Below are 16,785 nucleotides of genomic sequence, written 5' to 3' on the forward strand. Positions count from 1 at the left end.
AGGCAAGCAGATTTAATAATCTCCATTGATTTCTACTTGTGCAAAATGATGATTAATTTTCAGTTATTTCATTCAACTTCTATATAAAAGTATTTGTGAGACATCCCTAGCCCTACTCCTTCTTCTTCTAAGTATGCCAATCCTACTCTACCACTGTAACCTTGGCCATAGGATACTCTTCTCAATTATTTTGGTTTGTTTTATTTTCTTTACACAACAATTGTCAAGTTCACTTATCAGTTGTCACAGTCTATTCCAACAGTCCTAATTTAACAAAGTCTATTATTTGTAGAATCATGTATCATTGAATTTAATCAATTAGATGTCAAGTGTCAAGTCTATTTTCTGATTTTGTTTCAAGAGTTTGAATCTGCTACTGTCTTAGTGTGGCATTTCACTGAGGTTCAAGTGGTTATCTTCCCAGTTCATTTGTATCCTGGACAGTTGCACTAGGTACTCTTGCTCTCTTAGATCTTCTTGGTGTCTGTTGATCTTCTTTTGTGTCACTTGTACCACTAGATTCTGCTACCTTGATGATTGTCTGTGGTATACGTTCAACCAACACACTAGATTTCGATTGTCTTCTACTCATTGACCATTCCCCTCTCTTTCGTAGCTTTTCACTCCTTTCACTTTCTCCTCCACCAGGATCACACGGTTGCTCTGGTGGTGATTAATTAGCTCCCCCTTTTCCTGGTCTCACATAGTCAAATTCAGGGGATAATTCTACCCCTCTTTGTAAGATTTCACGAACTTGGCTAGGTCCATAGTTCTGATGAACGTCACCCCCCTCTGGTCCTTCAGGACGTATGGACACATGAGGTTGCGGACTTGGTTCAAATGTCACCCCCTCACAAAATAGACATCTTACTCTATGGTTGTGGGATGCATGAATCCAGTTGGGTATTCCAGCACATTTCAATTCACTGTTAGTAATAAGGATCACTTAATAGGGAGGACCCTTTCCATCTTGGCTGCAAGCCGGATTTTCGAATGTTATTTTTAACAAGGACCCAGTTGCCGGGGTTAGGATCATGGCACTGCTCCTGGCTTGGAATGGCTAGGACAGCTCCAATCTGGTGAGTTGGCAGAATGCACCTCATAAATTAACCCCTTGCAGTAGTTGAAAAGCATGTCTTCTGTGATATTTACAATAACATTTGCAGGCATAGCAGGCAGTTGCATTGCACGCTACATGAGTATATCATGTGGCGACAATCCTGTTCTTCTGTTAGTGGTGCCTCGGAGGCTCATCAATACTAATCATCTGGCCATTTCATTAAAAAAGAGGCACAGATTTTGGCCAAGTGATATTTCAGTGTTCCGTTAATCTGCTCAACTATTCGGGAAGCTCTGGACATTAGCTACAATGCAACCTTTGTTCCACTTCAGTGTCATACACAGCATTCTAAGGATCCCATTATCAAAATGAGTCTCTTGGTCAGACTCTAGAGAAACCAGGAAACTGAACCTGGGTATGAGTTCTCACAACAGCAGTTTGACTACAGTTCTCATCTTTCTTTACCTCACCCAGCACCATGGTGGAGGATTGTCTACCTTGCGAGTGGCACCGCCACCCAGGTATGCAGCCCTGGGTGACCTTTCAGTGAGGAGGAGGAAGTAGCACCAGTGTTTTCTTGTGCAGAACCACCTTCCCTTCATGCTGGCAGCAGGCCTAGAAGTGGATACCTCCTGCGGGAGCATTGGCTGCTCTGTGGAAGGCTGTGCCTGTGTGTGTGGTGCACGAGTCAGGTTCGGCGTACCGTCCAGCAGCTGACACACCGCTGGGTGGATATTTTAGACCAGGAATAGGACCTACTCGAACTGCTAGGTGTTGATATTCCTGGGCTTGGTGAGTACAAATTATTTTTTGGGTTTGTGTTCTTCAAAGCTATCATTATTTTTCCAAATAGCATGCTGCTCACGCTCAGAGGTAAGTTATGTTTAAGTTACGTTGGAATATTTATCATGTGATCAAGTTTCTTGTTTCTGCTAGGCAGGTGCTCAATGCTACCTAATCGTACTCATCATTGGCGCTCGCTTTGGCTGAGTGAGGTGGCACGTATGTGTTTGGCTGGCTGGAGGAAGTGCATTTGGCTTTTCAGGTATCTGGTCCATTGTTGTGTAAGGCTTTGTGTGTGTGTGAGGAGTTTTAACTGGCTGTGTTTGTGAATGGGGAGCCCGTAGTACTCTCTTAGGTGAGGTGAGATGTTGGTACAGTGTGGGAGGCCGAGGATGAGTCTTGCAGCAGGGTTCTGGATGATCTGGAGTGTCTGTGTGAGTTGCTTGGAGATTCCAATGTAGAGTGCATTGCTATAGTTGAGTCTGCTAGTGGTGAGTACTAACATGAGGGTGTGTATGGAGATCTGTGGCAGTCATGTGAAGTTCTTTCAAAGCATGCATAGGATGTGGAAGAAGAGTGCGCTCACTGCATTGACTAGTGCAATCACAAAGAGCTTATTATCAAGGGTCATCCCCAGGTTTCTGGCATGGTTGGTTGGAGTTGATCCTATTTTGGGTTGGCCACCAGATAGTGTCCAATGGGTAGGTCGTGCTTCTGAAGAGCAGTACTTCTGTCTTGGTGGAGTTAAGTTTCAGGCAATTGTTTTTCATCCATTCTGCTACCATGGTCATGCAGTTGGTGTCAAAAGCTGGCCCTGCGTTAACGTCCAACGTCGAACCCAGGCTTAATCTACCAGGTACTCAGTGTTTCTTAAATACCACCCCAAAAATTAAGCCAACGTAATAATAAAGTGTAAAGAGCAAAGGAAATTCAATTTAGTGTTAAAGTCCAAGAGTGGTTAGTAATAAAATATTGTGCACCCCAATTAAAAAGCTAAAAGATGCTGTGTAGAAACGCCTCCTCAAGACAATATTTTAATAAATTCAAAGACTTTGAAAACAACTAAATGACTTGTTTTGCACATAAAGAATGGACATTGAGCATCATTTGCTGCATCAGTGGTGTAATATATGTCATCAATGGTGATGTAATTTAGTACACCACAGTGATATTTTTGAACATAACATAGCTGATCTTATCTGTAATGAGTGCGGTCCAGAGCAGTGCATGTGGAAGATATGGTGACATTGTTCACAATTACTGAACTTCAGTGATCTTAAACTTATAGATTTTAACTAGGAAATGCATGTTGCTAACTAATGTTTTTTAGGGGAAAATCATGAAAGTTTGACATACCTTCTGAGCTAAGGGTCCAAAGAGAAAGTTACCTCCTATATCTCTCTAGGGTTAAGATTTACACTGTTGTGTAGTTTTCACTTTCCAGTAGGAACTTCGCGTTTGTTGGGCAACATGATCTTTGGAATGGTGCCAGACTTATTCCATGCAACCCCTCAGGATAGGTTGTCCTAAAAGCCAGCTAGCTCAAAGTGCCACCATAAGCACCCCTAAACCTCGACAGGTACCAAATGGCTTGAGCAACCACAGACCATGACAACCCTTTATTGGGAAACACTTTATTGAAGCTCTTATAAAGTTATATACAGATAAATCACTATCAAAAGCATGTTATGAGTTCAAGATTCAGGGACCCCCAGAAAAAGGACATATTAGTCTTGGAAAATACATTTGTTATGAATCCTTGTATGTATGTATGCATGTATGTATGTGTGGGTGTGTGTGTTTATATGCACTTAACAAAACGAAGGTTACAGGACCTTTATAATTAGGTTCAGATTTCACTTTTACCTGAGCTAATTATTACTCACACCCCTGTTATGCACTGCTTATGACCTCACATATTACACCACTCATGACATGGCCAGTGCCTTCTTAAATGACATCACTAATTATAAAGTCCCTGTAACCTTTGGTTTTAAAAGTGAATTTCTATGAGTTTTGAAGTAGAAGTCGCATTTGGAGAGTGGTTGAGAAAAGGTGGGGGGGCTATCACCAGCTCTCAGGGATCTCGCTGTATGGGACTCAATGGAGGTAACAAGAGGGCTTGTTGGCCCCCAAGGTCCCTCAGCATCCAATAGGACTTCGTCTCCCAACTAGTAGTGCACCAGCAGGCGCATTTGCAGAGTGGTAGAGAAAGGGGGCATGGCCTCCGAACACCTCTCAGCAATCCCACTCTGTCGGGCTTCCTGGAGGTAACAGGAAGGATAGTTTTCACCCTAGGAACCACAGTAGCCAAGGAAAGTTCATCCCCCAACCAGTTGTGTGCCAGGAGGCCCATTTGCAGAGTGGTGGAGAAACGGGGCATGGCCTCTGACAACCTCTCATCAATCCACCTGTGTGGGACTTACTGGAGTATACAGGAGGGGCAGTTGGCCTCAAAGGGCCCTCAAGAGCCAAGGGGACTTCATCCTCCAATTAGTAGTGCACCAGGAGGTGAATTTGCAGAGTGGTGGAGAAGGGGGTGTGGCCTCCGACAACCTCTCAGCAATCCTGCTGTGTGGGACTTAGTGGAGGTAACAGGAGGGTTACTTGTCCCCCAAGGATCCTCAGGAGTAAAGTGGACTTATCCCCCAAACTGCAGTGTGCCAGGAGGCATTTACACAGAGTGGTGGATAAAATGGGTGGGGCCTCGACCAGCTCTCAGGAATCCCACTGTATGGCACTTACTTGAGGTAACATGAGGGCTTCCTGGCCCCCAATGTCCCTCAGCATCCAAGGAAACTTCACCCCCTAACCCGTAGTGCACCAGGAGGTGCATTTGCAGAGTAGTGGAGAAAGGGGGCGTTGAGGTTTCAGGAAGGGTAGTTGACCCCCAAGGACCCTCTGGAGCCAAGGGGACTTCATCCCCCAGCCATCAGGGCGCCAGGAGGATCATTGGCAGTGTGATGGAGAGAGGGAGCTTGGCCTCCAAAGACCTCTCAGCAATCCTGTTGTGTGGGCCTTACTGGCAGTAACAGGAGGAGTTGTTATCCCCCAAGTACAAGTATATATATAAATATATCCATATATATAGATATATATCCTTCAAACACACTCTCCAAACCTCCACGCTCCTTGCTGGCGAACAGAGAGAGAAGGACCTGGATAATATAGGCAGGTAAGATCTTTATTCACTCCCTCTGCAATGCGTTTTGAGCACCCTGTGCCCTTGTTCACACAAAGAAACAAACGTCTGCCATTACAGTTTTAAATGCTTAGTGTCCACCCCAATTTGTCACATGGTTATAGACATGGAAGAAATACTGTGTTCACAAAAATGCATAAACCTTTTCTCTACAGTTCCTTCATTATCGTCCCACAATGGAGAGATGTTTTTTGTCTCACTAGTTGTTCAACAAAAACTCTTTTATAAATATAGGATGACGCTATATAATTCTATTCGAAAACTATTTCAAATTGCACTTGATGATAACCAATTGATCAGTATATACTGCCTACCGAATGGCGATTAATTATTATGAAACACTCTGTGCAAACATCGCGGTATGTGCAAATATGCACATTATAAACATATTGGCATAGGTACAGTACATGAATATGGTTTTAAAATGATTTGTTCAAAAAACCTCTATTATTATGTTTCGATTAAAAAAGACCTAAAGGACAACATAAAATTAAATATGTCAAAGACGTTCTATATCCCGCATGATGTGATCATTGTTGCATCAGTCTGCGTTTGACATAGCCATTATTTGAAGAGAAATTACTTCCTGCATGAATGCATAAAGTATAAAAGTGCCATACTGTTCTAGATTTGAAATAGTTGATGTAGACTAGTTTATATAACTGATTATAAAGTGCTTCCGTGTCTAGCAGCATACTATCATATGTACTACACAATAATCTACAAAAGGGTCCTAGGGGAACTAGTTTAAGGACTACAGCACCTTCAATCCCCAGAATACACCGAAATACACTCACGGAAGGTCTTAAGTCCAAAAATAAAGAACAAAACGCCGCATACTGCTGTATATGCCGTGCACACCTCTTCAAATAGTTAGTACATCACTTAGTAAGGAGATTAAGAGTCCATCAGCCCACCCTTGTTGGCGGAGCTTCGTCATTTGAGACTCTATGGGGTCAAGGTCAGGGCCCACATTCTTGAGCCAACCGGCTCTACTGGGTGCCCGTCCCAATGATCCCAGAATAGAAAAATCTCCTGCCAAAGTGTGCAATAGTATTTTTGGAGGATTCAAAAAAATGCAGTGCTATAACGTGATAGTGCTTTAAAAATGACTACGTGGTCAAAAAATATGTTTATTACGAATCGACCAGGTGTCATATCTAAAAACCAAATTAGTCTAAAACAAATATGACTAATTCCCGACTTGGTCTCTTAAGGTCGACATGTTTCAGCCGATATGGTTGTCTAACCCGGCTTTCTTCAGGACCTAATAATGATGGTACTCAAGGCTACTGCAGGATCAATTTGGTAAAAATAGTGTACAGAAACATTGAATCTCAAAGATTAATTATGATATTATCATCAAAACGAGTGTGTGGCCGTAGCCACCCTACCAGGCTAGCAATGCTTTTGCTTTAGTACTGTGGCCTTATCTTCTTTCCTGAAAGGAGAAATCATGAGAATCAAAACATTTTTGTAGGTCTAGCACAGACATCGACAGCATCAGCGACTAATGTTCAATAGTGCCCTATTTGTGCACTATATTTTTTTCGAAATTACCCAAACAGTGGTCCACAAATCAATAGAATTTTTTGAAAAATAAATTTTGACTCACCCAGCGTTCTGTGGGAGAAAAGCCTCACCTCACCCGGCTGACTGCTCGGTGAAGGAGGCACCGCTCTGTTAAAAATAGGGACACAAGAGGACGAGTTGCACATGGATACTAGTACTCATATTGTCCCTACATAGAATTCAACATATAAAACCGTTCAGCCCTTGGCTCCAATGAACATGCACCAAATCAGCGACCAATCAAATGTGTCAGGCAAATGGTTTGTTTCATAGACCACTCTACTACGAGTCCTCGTGCCACATGGTAAAAGCAGGGGTCATAAATTGAGCAGCCACATGCAGTCAAATCAATGGGGATTATCTCCCTTCGTATACTCAATAAGATGTCTGAATTATGTTGGCCATTCAAAAATCAGATAGGAGGGAGAAAGAAGGGCTTAGGTCCACTCAGCTTCCTTGTCTCAATATATCAAAAAATCAGTAGTAGAGTGGATCACTGGTCCTGGGAAACCAGGGTGTTGCATGGTTAGTACTTTGTACTGTTTAAGAAACCCTCATTCACGTTTGGTTAAGGATCGAGATTAGCGGTATATCTTGATTCTCCGCTGGATTTGGTATTAACGTGATCGCATAATCATTGGGTTAATCCAATGCTTCCTCCACCCGGAGGCTTTTACCACTGGTAATCACAGTAGTGATCGTGAATAAAAAAGGTGAAGTGATTGTGGTGAAGAAAAAAGTTGTTTAAAAATCTCGTAAAGCCAGTAGATTTCTTTATTAGTACTGGATTCGGGATCGGTTAAAAAGAGTTTTCTAGTTGTGCACGTATCCGACTTATTATGGTCAAGTGCACTTTTTAAAAAAATTGTGTCCAAAAAAGGTCGACATGTTTCAGCCCTCGTCAGCCCCTAGGGGTCAAGTGGGCTTTCTTCAGGACCTGGTGCAAAACAGAGTGACCTTAACTACAGGCACCCTTGTGGATGTGCAGGAATATTATTTCCTTCTTGGTTGCACATTCAATCTGGTCTCCTTCGTTACAGGCCACAACGGGTACTCTAGGGGGGTCGCTTCACGCTCTCTTTGGCGTCGGTCTGTGACCTGTGCTGACTCTGCCTCCTAGGACCCGGGAGGCAGAGTCAGCACAGGTCACAGACCGACGCCAAAGAGAGCGTGAAGCGACCCCCCTAGAGTACCCGTTGTGGCCTGTAACGAAGGAGACCAGATTGAATGTGCAACCAAGAAGGAAATAATATTCCTGCACATCCACAAGGGTGCCTGTAGTTAAGGTCACTCTGTTTTGCACCAGGTCCTGAAGAAAGCCCACTTGACCCCTAGGGGCTGACGAGGGCTGAAACATGTCGACCTTTTTTGGACACAATTTTTTTAAAAAGTGCACTTGACCATAATAAGTCGGATACGTGCACAACTAGAAAACTCTTTTTAACCGATCCCGAATCCAGTACTAATAAAGAAATCTACTGGCTTTACGAGATTTTTAAACAACTTTTTTCTTCACCACAATCACTTCACCTTTTTTATTCACGATCACTACTGTGATTACCAGTGGTAAAAGCCTCCGGGTGGAGGAAGCATTGGATTAACCCAATGATTATGCGATCACGTTAATACCAAATCCAGCGGAGAATCAAGATATACCGCTAATCTCGATCCTTAACCAAACGTGAATGAGGGTTTCTTAAACAGTACAAAGTACTAACCATGCAACACCCTGGTTTCCCAGGACCAGTGATCCACTCTACTACTGATTTTTTGAATTATGTTGGCACCCTCCATCCTAAAGAGGACAGAGTAATCATCCATCTAGGAAAGGCAAGATCTAGGGGTCTAATCAACTCTAGATCAATTCACAGTCGATCTAAAAATTATGTGTAAATCATATATTTCAAATGCTCAGTCAGAGAAACAAACTCAGTAACGGCGAAAACGCTAGGTATCCCTCTTCTTACCTGTCCGTCGAGACCTCGAACTTGACTACGAGCAGTCTGGGAGGTGACGACAGCAAGGCAGGGGATCTTTAAATAGCCGCTCTGATTGGTCCAATCATGCACCGAAGCACCAGGTGTTCCTATTTACCCTCGCCCTGGGTGCGCAATTGGACCGCCGCATGCGTGAGAGCAGCAACGCTAATCATAACGCGCATGCGCGGTCCAAAAGTATTCACAAACAAGTCAAAAACGGGCTCTGAAGCACCAGGGATTCCTATTTGTCCTCGCCTTGGGTGTGCACTTGAACAGCCGCATGCGCGGGAACAGCAACGCTAATCAAGACGCGCATGCGCCGTCCGAACTATTCAGGAACAGGTAGTGTTTCTCCTGTCCCTCGGCATATCCTGTTGTTTACGCACTTAAATTTTTAATTTGCCGAAGGTCATATGTAAACATGTGACCTTATATAAAGTGCTAAGTGCTCCTTAAAAAATCTTTTTTTTAAACGTACTTGGTTCATGTGATAAAACCCGTGGACTAAAAACCATGATATAAACATTGAAAGATACATTAAATTTAAAGTGAAGACGACTAAAAGCAGTATGTTAAGACATTCAACAATCAGTGCATAGATAAACATCGTATCTCATTGGACAGACCTACAAAGAAATCAAAAACACCGTAAAGCCTATGTCTCAAAATTAAAAACAATACTTGACTGTTCCAAGCATCTGACAAAGATGCCTATGGTTACTTTGATGTATACAGCCATTGTTGCAGTCTCATACCCAGTAGCATTTTTCATAAAAAATTGTGCATATCTTCCGTTGTGTTTAATCCATTTAGGTGCCTTACTATCTAGATCTAAATCAATACGTGTTTCAAGTTGTCGAAACAATTTTTCCCTATTGCCACCTCTTCTCAGTGGTGCAATGGCATTGATCACGTAATATGTAAGGCAGTTCAACTCATTGTTATGCACAGCCTTGAAATGTCTGGCGACAGTATATGAATTGTCACTGTTCACTATTGCTCTCAGATGCTGCAGAATCCTGACATGTACCTGCAGCTTGGTACTCCCGACATGACGTAAGCCGCAGGCACATGTCAGGATGTACACAGCATATTCAGTTCTGAAGCTGTAGTTGCCCCTGATAGGCATTTCCTCATATTGGAAAGGAACAGTGTAGTGTGTAGTGTTGGTGCCAAACTTGCAAGCACGGCAAGAGGAACATTTATAGAAACCCTGCCTCGGTTTGAGCCAAGTACTGGCTGCGCTCAATTCTGGGCTCATTTTAACTAATTGACTTCTCATGGACTTGGGTTTTCTGTATGTAATAGTTGGAATCTCAGGGAGGCTAGTACCTAAAACTCCATCCGTAAGGACAATAGGCCAGTTTCTCTTGATGATAGACTTGATTTTTCTTTCTTGTTTGCTGTGCGTGGTAATGAGGCGGGGGTACTCCTCCTCATAAATCTCACCACTCATCGCCTCCTTAGAAAGTAATAAAGTCTCCCCTGGCCTTTCTTGTGCCTTTACCAAAGCCTTGGTGAGCATCTTATCACTATAGCCTCTTGCTCTCAGTCTGCTAAATGTGTCTTTTCTGCATTTATCAAATTCCTTGGGTGTACTACAGATGCGTTTAATTCTGAGTAACTCACCATAGGATATACTCTCAATGAGGTGTTTTGGGTGTCCACTACTGGCATGCAGAATGCTGTTTCCTGCTGTGGATTTTCTAAATAAAGTTGTTTCCAGTTTGTTGTTGTTAACTGAAACCTGTACATCTAAAAAATCTATCTTGCTGCTACTGATGTTTGAGGTAAAATTGAGGTTGCAATAATTGTCATTTAAAACCATAATAAACTACTTAGCACTTTCCTCGTCTCCCCTCCATATAATGAAAACATCACCTATATATCGTAACCAAAGTAGCACCTGATGCACATTATCAACCTTACTAAGGACCTGTTCCTCCCACCAGCCAACATGCAAACAAGCATGGCTGGGGAGAAACAGGATCTCATAGCCACGCCTCGGATTTGTTTCAGAGTTTCTTTTCCAGACAAGAAATGTTTTTATTTAGGCACCATGAGATTAATTCTTATAGCATTTTGTTGTGCCCATAGTATTCACATTGTCTGCTGTCCAGGAAATGTTTTACTGCATTGAGTCCGGTATCATGACTTATGCTTGTATAAAGTGACTCAATGTCCAGTGTAAAAACTAATTTTGTTTCAAAAATCCCCTGTGTCCTTAACGTAACTAGGTAACTTTTTGACAAAATCTTGTAGATAAAAATCAACTTATTGCGAAATATGCTCACTCACACTGTTAATGGCTGAAATAATGGGTCTACCATGTACTGGACAGACTTTTTTGTGCACTATAGGAATCAAACACATGATGGGAATAACTGGGCATTCAACATTGAAAAAATTGAACTCAATGGAAGAAATCAATCCTTCTCTTTTATACTGGAGAAGCAGTTTTTTCAGGCCTTCTTTTGCTTTGTTGTATTCCTTCATGCTTGACCTCATATAGCAATTGTCATCATTGAGTTGTCTCATGGCTTCTGCTATGTTGTTCTTTTTAGGCCACAGAACAATATTTCCTTCTTTGTCTGACTTGTTGGTGATAATTTCTTGGTTTTCTCCCATTTTTTTCATTCATTTCATATATTGCATGTCATTGTAGTGTTTTTTCTTTTCTTTTCTTTTCGTTTTGTGGCACAGTTGTTAAAGGTCCTCAATTACACGCTCATGAAAAATGTCAATAGCGTCTTTGGGCATCATAGGAAGAAAAGTGCTCTTGGGTTTAAATGGACTCTCCACCGCACCCTTTTGTGTAATGTTGATAGACTGTAACTTTGTTTGAGTGATAAATTCTGTTGTTTCTCCCAGTCGGTCCATTACATTTGTTGCATTGCTCAGTTCATGCAAATTCAATAAAGTTGACACATCTGATGCTTGAAGTGATGGCGATTCTTGGTTTTTGATTTCAAGTGTTGTTGAGGAACTACCATTTCCTGCTTTGATGGTAAAAAACTTTTTTAGTTTGAGTTTTCTAATGAAGCAAAATATATCAATTCTGGTACTAGCATAATTGAAAGTACTTTCAGGACAGAAGTTAAGACCCAATATTTATATAGTGTTTCGAGGAATCAGTGGGTATGTGAGAGGCTGTATAGATGAGTGAGTGGGTGTGTAAGGTTTTCCATGGGTGTGTGAGTGGCTGTATATATATGGGTGTGTATATATGTATATATAGGGAAACACCCTTCATGTCATTTGAATTGAGAACAAAATACATAATTTTTAAAGAAAAATGAGATTGCTATGGTTTTACAAAGCCAAGAGATCTTTGGTTTTCTGACACAAGGAAGCACCCTAGAGACAAAATCATCATTTTAAAAGATGAGCACCTAAACTATAAGAATGATAACACATTCTTGGTTTCTGGTGATATGATTAAGGTACAGTTCATTCAAAGTTTGGCAGAGAGAGTTAACCATCATAATTACAGATCCTCATGCCTCACATCATTTGTGGTTCCTGTGCATTTAGAGGTGGTAAAACGTCCTGGTTTCCATCAGTTGGCTCTGGCAAAATAATCCTTTGACCTAGCAGCCCACCCACCACAGGGTCATGAGGCACAGCTACCCAGGGCAGGGAAATCAATTATTTGCCCTAATGGACAGGATCAGGCCTACTAACTGTTTGCTTTTTAATAACAAACTCCTGTTTTGTGAGGTTGTTATTGAAAAACAAAAAGCTTTCCATGTAGTATATTTAGACATTATGTCTGATTGTAAAAATGCTATGACTTCACACCAATTTCTGCAGTGGTGGTTATTCTCAAGGCGTTAGAGAGACTTGCCAGGCTGAGCAGAGATCTCAAAATGTGTCTGTCGTTCTACACAAGGGGAACAAAGTGCAGAGCATCTGCTGACCTAGCAGACAACCCTACCAGGGTAAATAACCCCCTTACTATTCTGCCTCTAGGGGAGGGAGCTGTATTTAATTGTTATTACATTTATAGAGGATAGAATTCTATAATGTTATCCGATTGCTATCAAATCAGAAAACGGGGAGATAGAGCTAGCTCAGTACTGGTTATTATTTGCCAAGGTGGATTAAAGATAGTGGAAATATTTTACATTGTGATTAAAGAAATTGGGAGTAACAGCATTTTATTTTTTACTGACAATTTATGAGAAACAATCTATGTAAACTAGCCAACGATGTAAAGTGTCCTTTAAAAAATAAGACTGGTATGTGTTACATAAGACGGTTTGATTGCATGGGACCCAAGTTTGGGTCTCAAAATGAAATTATATCAAGATCAAAATCACCAAACTATTGTTATGAAAGGAGTGCCATCAAAACCTCAGAAAATTATGTTATCTTATGGTATGCTATGCTATGTTATGTTGTTATGTTATGTTATGTTTTGGTATGTTATGTTTAGCTATGCTATGTTATGTTATGTGTAAAGTGCATGCTAATCGTCCCCATGAAAGGTGGGTGGATAGAATCATGCCTGTTTTTCTGGAAGAGCCAGGTCTTGATCTTCTTTTGGAAGTCCATGAGGGAGGGGGCAGTTCTGAGGTGTAGAGGGAGCTTGTTGCAGGCTTTGGCTGGGATTTGTGAGAAGGATCATCCCCCGTATAGGTCTTCTTGATGCCAGGGTGCATGCGATAGCCTGGGAGGCCGACCGAAAGTGTCTGGTAGTTTGGTGGAAGTTGAGGCAGTGGTTGCGGTAAGCAGGTACAATTTTGTGGAGGGCTTCTTGAATTCACATCTTTCCTGGACTGGGAGTCAGTGGAGTGCATTGAGGTGTGATGAGATGCCGACGTTTTGTGGGATGTCCAAGATGAGTCTGGAGTCAGCGTAGGATGTGGGCTGGGATTCCGGCATAGAGGATATTTCCATAGTCAAGTCTGCTTGTGATTAGAGCCTGAGTGACCATTTTTCTGGTATTCCTATAGATCCATTTGAAGATCTTACGTACCATTTTCAGGATATGGAAGTATGTTAAGGAGACAGGATTGATTGATTCATGGTGAAGTTGGTAACTAGGATGATCCCAAGGTTTTTGCCATGAATAGTAGTGGTACCCAGTTCTGAGGACCACCATGAGGCATCCCAGGGGAGTTGTTGTTTCCAAAAATCAGGACTTTGTTTTGTCTGAGTTGAGCTGGAGGCATAATATGGCTAGAGTTGCTGCTCATCCATATTGCAACATTGCTCAGGCAGTTGGTAAAGTTGTTTTGGTGGCGTTAGATCTGTCCGTCAGGGAGTGAATTAGCAAAGTGTTGTTGGGGAATGAGATGATGCCGATGATGTTCGATCTGAGGATGTCTGCATGGGGTGCCAGGCATACGTTGAAGACCACTTGGCTGAGGGACGAACCTTGAGGGACCCCACAGATGAGATTTCTCGATTCTGAGATGTAGGGTGGTAGTATAATGTGTTGTGATCTTCCCGTGAGGAAGGGGGATATCCACTGAAAGACTGGTCTGTGGATGCCCAGGAGGTGAAGCCTTCTGATGCATGTATTGTGGGAGACAGTGTCACAGGCTCTGGACAGATCGAGGAGCATGAGGGCAGCAGTTTCTCCTCAGTCAAGGATGCTTCTGATGTAATTGGTGACTGAAATGAGGGCTGTTTCAGTACTATGGTTGAGGTGGAAGCCTGATTGAGATCTGTGGAGGAGTTGGTGCGCTCTAGGTGGTCGGAGATTTGAATGTTGATGGCTTTCTCCATGACGTTAGATGGGAAAGGTAGGAATGAGATAGGACTGTAGTTGCTGAGGGCACTGGGGTCTGCAAACAGCTTCTTTAACTGCGCAGTAACTCCTGCATTTTGCCAGTTTTCTGGGTAGGTGGTACTGGTTAGGGAAGAGAAGGCAACTGGGCTCCTGCCTGCTAGTTGCCGGCTCCTGTTATGAGTGGCAGCTTCTCTCTGCCTTTCTTTCGCTCTTAGCAGCTCATTTCTGATTAGTTTCACCACCACTGCCAGGTTTACCGCTCTCCCGTTACTGCCTCCGCCGAAGCCCCACCCACCCCAAAATCTACTGAATGCAGACTGCATTCTCTCATTAAGAAGGCATCTGAGCTCCTGCCTGCTAGTTGCCTGCCGCTGTTGCTAGCACCAGCTCCTCTATCTGCCTTTCTCTCGCTCTTGGCAGCGCATTGCTGCCTAATTTCACAGATGCAGCCAGGTTTCTCGCTCTCCCGTTCCTGCCTCTGCCGAAGCCCCTCCCACACCAAGACCTACTTGCTGCGGTCCGCTGTGCTACAGCACTGATGGTGTGACAAAGACAAGGCCGTCTATGCCCGATCATGCCTAGATCATGCCCAGCAACAGGAACCCTGGCAACCATACCATTAGATGCAAAACCACCATCACAGGTGCAGACTAGGCCTGGGTGGTAAATTCCATTCCGCTCGTGGAATTTGCGGAATTTGGGTAATTTCGCATTCCGTGGAGAGCATGGAATTGCCAAAAATTCCGCGATCCGCTGAATTTTTTCCTTGTTCGCACTTTGAAAATGTGTGTTGGCGAGATATTTCCCCCCGAGCATGCAAACAGCATTCGCGAACACAAAAAAAGCATAGCGAATAGGCGGAACAAGCATTTTTCGTGTTTGTGGAATTTCTGCGTGCTCGCAGAGATTTTTTACTGTTTTGTGGAACTTTGCGTTGCGCGACTACAAAAATTCCGCCCACCCCTAGTGCAGACACCTGAGCCAAGGAATGCTGCCTTTTCTCTGCCGCCATCCTCCATGGCCTTAACACCACCCAATGGCCTTCATGGTGCTCCCGCACATCTTCCTGCACCCCGGTAGGACATTTCACTTGCACCCACTCCAATTTCAGCTGCAACACCTCACATACCAACACGATCACCACCAAGCAACCAACACATGACACCAAACAACCAACGCTCGACACCACCACCACCACCACCCCACACCGTCTGTCCACTATCTTCCTAATGTCCGCTCACTCGGCAAACACTCCACAGAAATTTGGGACTTCCTAATCAGCAACGCACTTGACCTTCCCTTCCCTTCCAGACCAAATCTTGGCTAAACCCAGCAGCCAACGCAGAAATTGGCGCAGCCATTCCGCCCACCTACAAAATCATATGCCAAGACCGTACCCACAAACCAGGAAGAGAACCTGCGATCATCCACATAAACACGATCAAATTCGCCACCTCCACAGACTCAGACACCAACCTCATGGGGCACTTATACAAAATACGGATGGACAACAACACCTTAAACGGCACCCTCACCTACTGCCCACCAGGCCCCTAAGCAGAATTCTCTAACCACAGAACTTCATCGCTCCCCTCTCTGTCAGCTCAAGCAACCACATCCTCCTCAAAGATCTCAACTTCCATGTGGAAGGCAACACAGACCCAACTCTACAGCCCTCCAGCAACCTTTGACTCAGCAAGCTAGTCCATGGACCTACCACCACAGCCAGACTAACCTCGACCCATTCTTCTCCGCCAACAAAAAGCTCATCACCACACACACAACACAACTAACACGGTCAGACCAATGCTTAGTCCACTTCAGGATTCTTGCTGTTAGACAGTGCTTCTTTTTGCGTGGTTAGCCCCCACTTTTTCCCGGATGTCTGATGTACTTTCGTACTGTAAGTGCACTGGGTTCCTGCTACCCAGGTTCCAAGTGCCAGACCCCTTTACCCAAAAAAATGGTACCACGATTGGCACAACTTCATTTACCCCTGTAAGTCCCTAATAAGTAGTACCCTTGGTACCTAGTGCATGAGTACTGAAGAGGGCCCTCTGGGGCTGCAGCACTGGTTGTGCCACCCCAGGAACCCCTCACCAAGGCTATGCACTCTTCCATTGCAACCTGTGTGTCTTGGTGCAGAGAAATCTGAAGAGTTGACATGGCACACAGCCCTGTGTGCCAAGCCTTGTACCCTCCATGTAATATAGGCAAGTCACACCTACTGCAGGCCTTTAGCCCAAAGGCAGGGTGCACTATATCCTATGTGTGGGTATATCAACATGAGCAGATATGCCCCTACAATGCCCAGTCCATTATGAGATGTTGTAAGTGCACAGGGAAGCCATAAAGAGTACATTGCCTGATTACTTGTCAACAAGCTTCCTAGCTCTATGATGGCTTCACTGATTTCTAAGGTGTTTTGTACCAAACATCTTTGCCTAAT

Source organism: Triturus cristatus, chromosome 4_1 (genome assembly GCF_964204655.1).
Source record: "Triturus cristatus chromosome 4_1, aTriCri1.1, whole genome shotgun sequence".
Classification (NCBI taxonomy): Eukaryota; Metazoa; Chordata; class Amphibia; order Caudata; family Salamandridae; genus Triturus; species Triturus cristatus.